Source organism: Stenella coeruleoalba (assembly GCF_951394435.1).
Source record: "Stenella coeruleoalba genome assembly, chromosome: 3".
Lineage (NCBI taxonomy): Eukaryota > Metazoa > Chordata > Mammalia > Artiodactyla > Delphinidae > Stenella > Stenella coeruleoalba.
In genome coordinates this window covers 12,458,026-12,471,428 of record NC_137148.1, presented here as the reverse complement: position 1 = coordinate 12,471,428, position 13,403 = coordinate 12,458,026, and the positions used below count along the sequence as shown (strand labels likewise).

The 13,403-nt window shown below is 39.4% G+C and overlaps 1 protein-coding gene across 1 annotated transcript in view; it reads left to right on the top strand.

Annotated features, from left to right (window-relative positions):
- The window catches only part of LOC307184062 (uncharacterized protein), a 57,904-nt gene that overhangs the window by 41,436 nt on the left and 3,065 nt on the right, over positions 1 to 13,403 (top strand). The window contains exons 6-9 of the mRNA XM_079917309.1: positions 7,726 to 7,862; positions 10,329 to 10,532; positions 12,316 to 12,531; positions 13,176 to 13,383. The gene's annotated coding sequence lies outside the window, so the exon portion shown is untranslated. The remainder of the gene's footprint in view (positions 1 to 7,725; positions 7,863 to 10,328; positions 10,533 to 12,315; positions 12,532 to 13,175; positions 13,384 to 13,403) is intronic.

Sequence of the window (13,403 nt, the reverse complement as noted above, 5' to 3'; positions counted from 1 at the left end):
TGGTTAAATAGTTATCTTTCTTGTAGTTTTAGTTGTATGAGATCTTCTGCCAGCATTCAGTAGGTACTCTGTGAGAACTGTTCCACATGCAGATGTATTTTTGATGTGTCTGTGGGAGGAGGTGTGCTCTACATCCTTCTATTACACCATCTTGAGCTCTCAACCTTGAAACTTTTTAAAGGAATAAAATTGATCTCAGTTAACTCACTAGACTCTTTTTTTTATTCTGCTTTCCAATAAGGGGGAAAAGCTCTTGCCAACGTAAATATTTTCCAATTAAAAAATAGTTTAATCTTTCTCTGATTGTGTGAGAGGAATATATTTTATTGCCAAAGAATAAAATTTGAAAACAGGGGTTTAATACTTATTAGTATATAAAACAGTTCTATGCTTCATCACTTTTTTCCTTGGCTATCATTTTCAAGCAGAGTTTGTTTTATTGATAGGAGAGTAGGTTCCACACAATGAGAAAAGTACAGTGTTATAGTGAGGCATACCTCTTCTCCTGCAGGGAACAGATGCCACACATTCTGCATCGTCCAGTTTTATAAGCAAGCCTTTTACCAGAGAACCACTAAAATTTTTCTTTCATATAATATTTGCCAACAATTATGTTGTAAATGAGTTCCTTCCTTCGTAATGAGCTACTTGGAGCATAGATACTGGAATTCTTTTTTTTTTCTTTTTTTTATTTGTGTATTTCTGTTCTTTTTCTACAATTTTTAAATTGAAGTATAGTTGATTTATAATATTGTATTAGTTTCAGGTGTACCTCAAAGTGATTTGATTATACGTGTGTGTGTGTGTGTGTGTGTGTGTGTGTGTGTGTGTGTGTGTGTGTATCCTTTTTAAGAATTCTCTTCCGGGCTTCCCTGGTGGCTCAGTGGTTGGGAGTCTGCCTGCCGATGCAGGGCACGCGGGTTCATGCCCCGATCCAGGAGGATCCCACATGCCGCAGAGCGGCTGGGCCCGTGGGCCATGGCCGCTGGGCCTGCGCGTCCGGAGCCTGTGCTCCGCCACGGGAGAGGCCACGGCAGTGAGAGGCCCACGTACTGCAAAAAAAAAAAAAAAAATTATCTTCCATTATAGGTTATTACAGGATATTGTATACAGTCCGTGTCCTGTATATAGTAAATCCTTGTTGTTTACCCATTTTATATGTGGTAGTGTGCATCTGTAAATCCCATACTCCCAATTTATCCCTCTCCCCTTCCCCTTTGGTAACCATAGGTTTGTCTTCTATGTCAGTGAGTCCATTTCTGTTTTGTAAATAAGTTTGTTTGCACTATTTTTTAGATTCCACATATAAGTGACATCATATATTTGTCTTTCTCTGTTTGACTTGTTTCACTTAGTATGATAATCTCTAGGTCCATCTATGTTGCTACAAATGGCATTATTCTTTTTTATGGCTGAGTAATATTCCATCAGAGAAGGATCACTGTGTTGAAAACAGTCATTTACACTATCAAGAAAGTGAAAAGACAACCCACAGCGCGAGAGAAAATATTTCTAAATGATATATTTGATAAAGGATTTGTATCCAGAATATATAAAAAACTCTTTCACCTTAACAATAAAAAGAAAAACCACCCAAATTTTTAAAAATGTGCAAAAAATTTGAATGGCCATTTCTCCAAAGAAGATGACAGGTGTCCAATAAGTACATGAAAAGATGCTCAACGTCGTTAGTCATTACAGAAATGCAAGTCAACCACAATGAGATACAATTTCACACCCACTAGGATGACTAATATTAAAAAAACAGACAATAACAGTTGTTGAAAAGGATGAGGAAAAATTGGAATACTCATACATTGCTGGTGGCAAGTGCTTTGGAAAAGTGTTTGACAGATCCTCAAAATATTAAAAAGATCATATAACCCAGCAGTTCCATTCCTGGGTATACACACAAGAGAACTGAAAACATATAGCCGCACAAAAAAACTTGTACATAGATGTTCACAGCAGCATAGCCCAAAAGGAGAAGCAATTTAAATGTTCATTAACTGATGAATAGAATGTGGTATATTCATACAATGGATTGTTTGTCAGTAAACTTAATGAAGTATTGATACATATCACAACATGGATAGTCCTCAAAGACAGTATGCTATGTGAAAGCAGTAAGTTACAAATGGCCACATATTGTATGATTCCATCTATATGAAAAGTCCAGCATAGGCAAATCTATAGGGATAGTAGATTCCTGGTTCCAGAGGCTGAGGAGAGGGGTTTCTTTGGGTTTTTTCTTTTTTCAGCAGTAATAAAAATATTCTAAAATTACATAATGGTGATAATTCCACAACTTTGTGACTATACTAAAATCTAGTGAATTATAGCATTAAATTTACCTTTTAAAATAATAACAAAGCTATAATTAAAAATATTATAAAATCCTTAAAATATTTAGAAAGGAAAATTTGTTAGAAGTACAATTTTTTATTGATAGTATTGTCATTGGTAATAGAAGCCCAGAAGAAAATATGTAGGAAAACTGGTTGAGGCCATCCTCTAACCTGTTCGCCTCATGGAAGGTTCAGCACCAAGGACAGCTCCCCTGCCTGCCATCTTTTCAAAATTAGCTTACAAAAGGCTACCAAAGTCCTGCAAAAGTTTTCTAAAAGTGACATTTCTATTATGCTTTTCTTCTTTTCAACACTGCTGTATATTATGGCAGCTATGCTTGTCTTCATTTGTACATTTCGTAAGCAGTTGACCAGAAGACAAAGGATCTGCTACAACACTTCATTAATCCACTTAGCAAAATATATCGTTGTGTGCCAGGCACTCACTCAGCATGAGTTCTTAGACAAGTCACTTGCCTCTATTAGCTTCATTTCCGTATCTAAACCTTGTGAATAATTATACATGCATGATAAACTAAGACAATATTTGTGAAATAAGTCATATGACTTGTATTCATGAAGTTATTTTTTTTTTTTTTTTTTTTTTTGCGGTACGCGGGCCTCTCACTGTTGTGGCCTCTCCCGTTGCGGAGCACAGGGTCCGGACGCTCAGGCTCAGCGGCCATGGCTCACGGGCCCAGCCACTCCGCGGCACGTGGGATCTTCCCAGACCGGGGCACGAACCCACGTCCCCTGCATCGGCAGGCGGACTCTCAACCACTGCGCCACCAGGGAAGCCCCATGAAGTTATTTTTATTACTGAATTGTTGAGCAAATCATCCCATTGCATTATTGAGCAATTTATTTTATTCTGGGCGCACGTAATATCCTGTGACACTAGAAGCCCAGACTAGTGTCTGGGTCATACTCAGGCTTAAGATTAATTCTGTTAAGAGCCTTCATGGTAAGAATAATCTTCTTAAGCATGCTTCACATGGGCTCAAATTTCTAAGACATAATCCTGGCCCTGGCCTGGAAATGGGCCCATTTTCTAAAGATGAGGAAAGGATTAAAAGCTATATATCCAATCCTTCACCTTTCTAAATTTAGTCCAAAGATGAACTTCAGCACATAATTGCAGCTACATGTCCCCTACACATATTTCCATGTGATCAGTCCTGTCATAACAGACTTTATCTGTATGGTAGATGTTAATTCTAACCTCACACAACACTGTTATAAAAGAATTGTGTAAAAAATAGCACTTCAAAATAAGAAATTATATAGAAAGTTCCCACAAATGTTTGAACAGAAAAATTGTGTCAGATCATGTGATGTCATGTTTTCATCTGTATGACTGTGGGTGGCAGAGGGAAAAGATGACCTACAAAGACCTAACTAAAAATGTATGGTTCAGTCTCACTGGCTTTCATTATTCTCACTCTTACTCAGATGGTTCAACTTTAGTTGCCATTTACCAATCTTATTTGTATTTAAAAATCAACATAACTAGAACAGGATGCTTAACTCTGCCAAATTCCATGAAGCCAGATGCTGCTTCCTTAAGAAGAAAAAGAAGTACATAAAAACTACTGATTTTTAAAGGGAACAGAGTGGAAGGCAGCCATTTGATCTCTCAACGTCCATTATTTCCTTTGCTCTGGCTTAAGTAAACATGTTGTGTAAGAGGTCAGAGTACATTTCCGTAGGAGCCCTGGAATTTCTTAACACAAACATCGTAAATGGTACTTCTGTTCCTGGAGAAAAGAAAGAGCATCACCCTGAGCAGGCACACAGGAGCCCTATCATTCTGAGAAGCTGGGAATGGATCTTGAGTCCAAGTGTTTTCAAAAGCAAACACTTCCATTTCCATTTCATGTATTCTTTCTTTAACCCTTACTTTCTCCTTCAGTGATTATTTATTGCTTTCTTCAGCTATAAGCCCATCTGCAAGATGGCTATTCTTTTGTGGGGCACAGAATTTCAACAGTTTGCTTCATTTCCTTAATGATTTCCCTGACTTGCCCACCTGCCTATACTCTTCTTCAAGGTTTAATTTAGACGTGCCATGTCATTTCATATCACCCAGCAACATTTATTGTATTTAGAATATCTTTTTCCCAAATGTATTAATGTGGTTTCTTTCTGGTCAGTTTTAGAGCCCCATCAGAAAAAAAAAAAAAAAAAACAACCCATAATAATTAATACATATTTATGGGAGCACTTGAGATGAGAGACTGAAACAAATTTATATTGAAAAAATTCATATAATATTTATAAATAAGCCACCAACACAAACCACTATATCAAATTCCTTCAGGCTAAAGGCAAGCCTTATCATGTCTATTATATTGGGCTTTGGACCATAAATTCAATTCCCACAGGTTCATAGCACAAAAGCATTTGCAAACCTTGCCCTCCTCAATTTGGACCCCAGACTCAGGAATGCAGTGGGATCTTGCATTGCAGGTAGACTCCACATTCTTGGTATGACGCTCAACCCTGTGAAAATTTCCCCATGATTCCTCTTCCTTTTTCCAGTACCAAGAAAGGTATGTTTTGGTCACCCAGTGTCCATGAGCCCTTCCTTAGAACACCCTGAATTATTTTGGGGAAATAGCCTTCCCTCTCTATGTGCATGTGATTTTGGTAGAACTGTGATTACAGGAAGCAGCCCTCCTGCTACCAAGACCCTAAGCGGTCCTGAGCACCTCCTAGTAGGTCCTAGCGTATCTAGAGAGTGAGCACATGACGAGTGAGCCCAGTGATTTTTTCTGGGACTTTGACACTTGAGCCAGTGATGTAAGTTTGAAGACAGACTGGAATTCACTAGTTCCAGTGGAAGCAACCCAACCAGACTGCTGCTGCTATGGACCATCCCTGGAATTCCTGCTTCCTCCTTCTGGAGCTGCCTCAATTCCAAGACTAATTTTCTGGTCTTCCCAATGATTTTCTTTCCTTTAAGTCAGCCAAAGTCAGTTCCTGCTACCTGCAACCAAAGAACTCTGACCGACTCTCACTTCAGGTGGAGTTTCTTGCCATGTTTAATGACTACCTACAACAACAGCCAGTGCCCTGTGCTAATACCAGATAAGACACTAAAGCATTTACACGGTTGGAACTATCTTGGGAGAATTATTGCACAAAAGGTCTTCATTTTCCTTCCACAAAACTAGAGAGTCAAAGAACCACTCACTATAAAAGGAATTTGAGTCATGATTTTCTGTATCTTCCAACCTCATACATTTATTTTTAAATTTCAATATTTTGTTATAAAAGTTATACGGAAGGTCAAGAATCTAAGAATAAAATTAACCACAATCACATCCTAGGTCAATTCAATGTTTTCACTTGTTCATGTCATCTTCTAATCCTGGTCTATGTTCAGAACACATTTTTATTATCAACAACACTGTCATAGATTATATTTAACACTTCTTGTTATTTTATCATGCATCTGTTTCCATTTTGTCAGTCTCCTTTTGTTTTTCCCTCACCTCTCCCTCCTACTACCCATAGATAAACAAATACTAACAGCAACTCTGTGTGTTGCTTTTTCCACTTCACAGCGCACCAGAAATTCCCTCCAGTCAGCTGGATCTAATTCATTCTTTTTATTTCGAGTGTTTGTAACCATTTACATGTAATGGTTGTGATTAAATCTACCATCTGGATGTTTGTTCTCTATTTATCCCATCTGTTCTCTGTTCATTTTTTACCCTATTTCCTGCTATTGGTTTCTTAGCTATACCTCTACCTTTTAGCTTTTAGTGGTTGTGCTAATGTTTATAATATATATCCTCAACTTACCAAGTTTACTTTAATTAATAATGTTTGAATATTGTATAATAACCTTATAACAATATACTTCCATTTTCCCCTTCCATCCTTTGTGCTATTGTTGTCATACATTTTATTTCTGCATAAGTTATGAACACATGTTTATTTTTGCTTTATATAGTTAATTAGTCATAGAAGAGATTTAAAAGTGAAAAACTACTTTCATATTTACCCACATATTTACCATTTTTGTACTCCTCATTCCTTTGTTAGATCCAAGTTTCCATCTGGTTTTCTTTTTCTTCTATCTAAAGAACTTCCTCTAACAATACTTACAGTGATGTTAACTGGCAAAGCCTCTCAGCTTTTGTTTGTCTTAATAAGTCTTTATTTCACCTTAAGGTACAATTTTTAAAGAAGATTTTTGCTGGATATAGAACTCTATGTTGACAGTATTTTTTCTTTCATTCTACAATTTAAAGATGTCCATGGTCTTCTGACTTGCATCATTTCTGAAATCTGCTCTCATTCTTATCCTTATTCCTCTGTACACCATGTGCCTTTTTCCTCTGGCTGATTTTAAGATTTTCTCTTTATCACTGTCTTTCAGAAATTTGATTTTGATGTACTTTGATGTTATTGTGTGTGTGTGTGTGTGTGTGTGTGTGTGTGTGTGTGTGTGTGTGTGTGTGTGTGTTTATGCTACTTCAGGTTCCTTAAGGTCCTTAGATCTGTGGGTTCATAGTTTTTATTAAATTTGGAAGTTTTTCAGCCATTATTTCTTCAAATATCTTTCTGTCTCCCTCTCCTCTCCTCCTGCCAACACACACTTTTCTGGGACTCCAGTCAAACATATAATGAACCACTCTATATTATCCCCAGGTCATTGAGGCCTGATTTATTTAGTTAGTTAATGTTTCAGATTGAATAGTTTGTACTGCTACATCTTCAGGTTCCCTGGTCTTTTTCCATGTCTAAGCTGCAGTTAGTCCCACCCAGTGTATTTTTTCACTTATCTTAATTTTCATCTCTAGAAGTTCCAGTTGGTTCTTTATGTCTTCACTATCTCTCCTGATTATATTCATATTATTTAAAGATCCTTACACATGTTGAGCATGTTTGTAATAGCTATTTCATTGTCTTTGAATACTAATTTCACCATCTCTGTCATTGGTGGGTCTTTTTCTATTGATTCTTTTTCTCCTCCTGGTTATGGGTCATAGTTCCTGATTCTTGGCATGTCTAGTGTTTTTTTTTGGATCCTGAACATTGAGTTGTTAGATCATTGAGTATCTGAACGTAGCTATCCTCCTTTAAAGAATGTTGGTTTTGTTCTGGAAGCTAGTTAAAGTCCTGGAAGATCAGATTGGTTTGATCCTTTCATGGCTTCTTTTTAAGTGTTTAAGGGTACATCTGGAGTAGTCTCTATTCTGGGCTAGTTTAGCTCTACTACTAAGGTGTGACCCTCTGGGTCTCTTGCACAGTCACTTTGGATGCTGGTCTCTTGAAGGCATAATGTGAAAAGATCCATGGCTTGACCTTGACCTGAAAGATCCTTGGCAAGAGATTCATAAAATCCTCTCTCCACATGGTACAGCTTGAGACCAAAGAGTCGCTGTGAGGGAACATGGAACTGAGGTTGCCTGCAGTTGCATAGAGGGACCCAACGTATGGCTGGATGCTGAGAAACAGTTAGAATGCTCCTGTGAAGAAAAGTGGGTCATTAATCACCAGGTCAGTACTTCAGTGTGATACTTGATTCCTCTGTATACAAGGACTTGGCAGCGTTTTGGCCTGCTACATAGATGATGCTGAACTTTCTGGTCCCTGTTAGGATTAAATGGCACTGAAGGTTGCATTAATGTACGAGGTCCTAATGCATCTCCTCAGGACCATCAGCCTACAAATAGGAACTTAGAGGCATTGCTACAATTTTGAAGCAGTTGTCCTTTACCACGTCTTTGCTTAATTCCTAAACTTCATAAAAGTTGTTAAATGGTTTTATGTTGAGAGATTTCTTCATATTTGAAGAAGCATATCTTGTTTCACTCATTTGAAAATGACTTTGGTTACTATTTTTCATCACTGTCCTTTGTTCAACACAATAACTGACTTTGGAAATTGCATTATCTGGGGATGGTTTAGGAGTAAAGTAAGGGAGATGGCTTGGAACAATTTGAAATCATTTCACCATATCTATTTACTTCTTTTTCCCTGAGCTGGGGTAATATAGGTTTAGCACCAACCATATCTATTTTATAAGGTGTTTGCTTCTTCCCACATGGATATTCAACTTGGTGTCTGAGGTTATTAAAATGAAGCTTTAAGTCTGACTGCTTTTTTTATTGTGGTTTTTACAGCATTGTTCAACACACTCATTCCATTAGGTCTTGCCGACCATTAGTTTGTGGGAAATAGTTCCTCTTCTCTGTATGTTTAAGCCTAAACTTACATTGGCTTAGTTTAGTTGCATTGTTAACCTTTGAAATGTAGGTAATTTTAATGTCCCCAACACAGGTTGGCCCAGAAATAGATTTAGTGAATATTCATTTACAACACCAAACTATCTTTTCTGATATCCACCATGAGGCTCTCCAAAGATTTCCCGTTGTTTTTATTTACTTAGTGTCTAGAAAGCCACACATGTAATCTGACGGATGAGAACAACCAGCAGGTTTACCCTTCGAAGGGTCTGGGTTCTCTGCTCTGTTCCCTGGCTCCAGGCTGTATCTTAACAAATATAATATCCTGTAGAAGGAATAAGGCATAGGGAAAACAACACCTCATTACAGTAAACACTAAACTAACCTGTGACAGAGCTGTTGGGAATTCTGTGCATAAGGTTCCAGACAACCTTGGCACTTAGGCTTAAGAGTGCAGGAGCCAGTCTCCACTGTCCATAAGAGTTTACTACCCAGGGCACAAAGAGAACAACAAATTAAGGAAGTCGTCATGGAACTTGGAGGAAGCAGACAATGCTAAATTTACCCTTTGCAACATGAAGTTCAAGTACTGGAGCCCAGAGCACTTTACAGAGCTAGCCAACCGCAGGCCAAAAATGGGGCTGAAAACACACGTAGTTGAAGTTTAGAGGACAGAACTGTAAATCCCCTTTCCATCAAAAAGCTGCAGGAAAGCTCGCAGGACTTCGGTCTGCATTTGAAAAACAGCACATGTGTGTCTTTTAGGCTATTTAAGCAGATCAACAGCAACAAACCTGCACACGAAGGGAATTACTCCGGACACCTGTAACTCTTTTTTTTTCCTATCTTCCCTCCGACCGCTAAGAAAACTGCCTCATGAGGGCAACCTTGTGTGACTCTTACCCTAAAGCTTTGATGTTACCTGCATTTGTCTTTGTTCTTCTCTGATGAACTCGTTAACATTTCTATCGGTGAGGATGCTAATTGGATGATTACCAACCTTAACTACGAGGTGCTCTGAACTACGCTGATTCTTCTTCCTTCGCTGAAGGTCACTCATGTGTGCACCTGAGCTGTGAAAACTCCACGTGTATTTGATATGGTTTGAGGCACGCCCTGAACACACCTGCTTCCCAGAAACTTTGAATCTGTGCTGCAGGCGCCTGGGCCCCATGCCTTGGCCACAGATGATTGGATAGAGTTGTGCACGTGGTTCAAGGACCGTAGGTCGGCTGAGCCAATCAGATTCTACTTCTCAGGATTTTGGACTGGTGAGCTAAGATGCAGCTTCCTTCAGTGGCAGGAGCACCCTTGTGTGCCCAGAGGATGAAGAGTGGGAGATGGAGGTGGAGAGAGACAAAGAGACGAAAGGAAATAGAGATCATGTACAGAGTGAGGCGGGGAAATCTTGAGCGATGAGACCATCTCTCCGTGGATTGTGAGAGATGCTGCTGGAAGCTTTACTTCTTGGCTCTCTAAGTCCCAGGTGCCTTCCAGGAGGACTGGCTGTACTTCCTGCCCTGTCGGTCTGTGGGATTCTCCTTATGGAACTGACTTAAGTGGTTTTCTATCCTCACAACCTAACTGCTTGAACAGAACCCAAAATATGTTAGACACATACTTCTTGTGTTTCTGGCAAGACTGGCTTTTAGGCTCAGGCAGTATTTCATATTAATCATAAAACAGCAACTTAGGCTCATAAACATTTGTCATTCACACTAAAATCCCACACAGAATTGGAATTCATGGATTTGCTCAAAACTCTTCCTTATTACAGACGTTGAGCCCGTGCCCCCTCTTCAGGCCACTATCGACGAGGCCTGTGAGGGTCAAACAGTGTGCCTTTCAGATGCGTGAAGACCCTAGGAACCAAGGCGTGATGGATGTGTCTGGTGGAGAAGAGACCATTACAAGCCACTCGTTGTTTAAGAACTCTCTCCTGTCCCATTTGCCACCAAAAGTTATTTCCTCTGTGTTGGTGGTAAGTTTCCAGGCCTTCATTTTTCCTGATGTCAGTTGTGCATGCCAAGGGGTGTGTCCTGCTTCTCACTTTGATAAATACCTGAGGTGGTCTCAGGCTGCTATGCCCTTGCTTCCCTGTTTGCCACACCAGCCTCACCCTACACCACTGTCCCCTACCTGCGACCTGCCAGGAGGCTCTGCAGAGTCCAGGCTGGGGTCAGGCCTCTTCCACCAGCAGTGCAACATGGCACGTGTGTTCCCCAGACATATTAAGTTTTTGTTCATTGTTAGGAGTCCGTGACCCCAATAAGCAATGTTTTTTCATGAGCTATATTTGTTTAAGAACCTGTTTCTCGGTGAACTCAATGTCCTTGGTTAATTTTAACCTCACTAAAGATAAAATGTTAACAATACTTGGTTTGACCTCTTATGTCTATCATGGCCATTCCATAGGTCTCTCTGACTGGATGAATACGTCGGGGTATCATTAACTTCAGGGAGCTTCTCTCCCCAGGACTACATCTAAAAACTTTGTCTCTTCAAGTCCTGGATCAATAAAAAAAGAAGGAAAAAAGTCATCACACTATGAGATTCTTTGCTTCTTCAAGAAGGTTAACAGCTGAGTGTGGCTTTCACTACCAACCTGTGATTCGGAATTCATTTGATATTAGTATGAGCACTGTTCTAGTCACAATATAAGACCCACACTCCTTGCCACAGGAGCTTGAAATCCAGTAAAGAAAGAAATGTGATGAAGATTTTTGTTAACCATAACGAACTGAAATCAAAAGGAGGTTCTTGCTGATTTCCGCTAAGAGAATGTAGAAACCTAGGGAAGCCTTCTCAAAAAGGTAGCAAATGTAACTGGGACTATCTGATGGCTGATCCAAGGACCTCCGCCAAGCAGAGGGTATGACTCAGAGGAGAGATCCCAGCCCCCACACACCTCCTCAGTCAGGTGCCCTGAGCAAGGCACGTACTGGGCAACTCTACACAAAAGTTGGACCAATAGCAAAACAACAAAACGAAAGAACTGCCCTCCCGTTCTGGGCAAAATCCCAAGCTCCCAGATAAATAACATCAGAAGCTATTGATCCTTGCCTGAAACTCATGTTTCACTGCTACTAAAGGGTGCTCTACAGACCAGTGCCACATAGCAAACTCTTTCTGCCCATCTGCAAGAATGTACAGAAACTGAGAGCAAGTGTTTAGAAACTTTTATAGCAATTTGATCTCAGTGCAACATTTTAATTTAATTTTACAAAAGTGCCAGTCTGCAAAGAATCGGAAATTTTAAGAACAGGTCCATCACCACAGATTCACCACGGATAGTTTTATAAGCACTGTTCTGTCACAGTTTTCAAAGGAAAAAGCCACTTGACTTCCTGCTTTAAAAAGAATCATGTGACATTTCCTTTTCCTGTACAGTACATGGAGTGTCTTCCAGTCTGCTAGCACCTAGAAAGACACACAGGAGGGACAGCTGAAAATGCAACCAGTAATACAACTGGCCTCACAAGCCGACTGAAGTGTCCACTCTTATCTTGTGAAATATAAACCAAGTGGAAAAATTAATTTCTCATTTACCACTTTCTGACTAATGAATTTAAACATAGATCAAATATACACCAGCGCTCAGTTTTTAATCTATCCAGCATGCTTAATTATAGCTAAGGGTAGCTTCTGATAAGAGATATAAACATATATTTATCTTTCCTATTTAGCTATAATGATACAAATATTTTATAATAAACATCATTTTCACCAGGTATCACCTCATCTCTGCTCCTTTTTTATTTAAGGGAGTCATAAATGTGTCTACTTGGAATCACATACGGGAAGTTCCAGAACATTCACGCAGCTTTTCAGGTCTTCACCCCCCACCGTCAGTTTACACCAGCTGCTTCTCATCACCTAGTCCTGGGGTCCTTCCCATGAAGTTCGGTCCAACAGAGAAGCCAGCACCCAAAGGAAGTCCATGCACACACTGAGCAGAGGACAAAAGCCGAGACTTGAAGGTACATGAAGTAGATCCCAAGTTGTTTCCCAGATTCTGTCTTTGGGGATGACAGTGATAAGAAGACATGGGGCCAGGAAAGTCTCAGGCCTTCATGTTTGTCCTTATAAAGGTGTTGATGTATGGTAAGGAGCAATGGAGTAAAGTTATACGTTGTCCATGAAGCCTTCTAGCATTACCGATTTGACCTTCACCCCACCTTTTCAAACTCGAGGATGAGTAAAACAGAATAGTAAAATGCCATGCTGATAGTTTTAACTACCATCCTCTATATGGTTCTGTCCAGATGTTCCGTCTGAGGTTTTATAAGTCAGAAATAAGAAAGCCTATTCGTAAACAAAGAATATTATTTCAATGGAAAAAATGTTTCTGTACCTCAGGAATGCTTCTTAGGGCACATTCCTCATTTAAATAAACTACTTGTACAGAAATGGGTTTTACAACCCATCTAGACTAAGTTGAAAATACTTAAAGTGAGCATTTAAAAAAATTTTAGGAAATTGTCTTGACTAAACTTTCCAAGTGACTAAGTGACACTGGTGGCAGCAAAATGACTTAAATAATCTGAGACCTGATGACGTTGACTATGAGGACCAATGGATCAATTATATTCAGAACTCTGTTTTTGTTTTTTTTTTTAAACAGAGAGTGGTATTTTCTCCAGAGACACCAGATAGGAATATAAGTTGAATGTCCCACATGTGGTCCACTCATCCACGCTGGCTTTGAACCACACTCATTCCACGCTGAGCTCTCGTTTCCTAAAGCGCATTCTATGGTCTTCCAGTGCAGACATATGGCACGCACTTCTGGCTGTTCTACAGAGCCTTCTGGTCCAGGGCTGACTGAATATGTGAGTAGTTTTTCTATCAC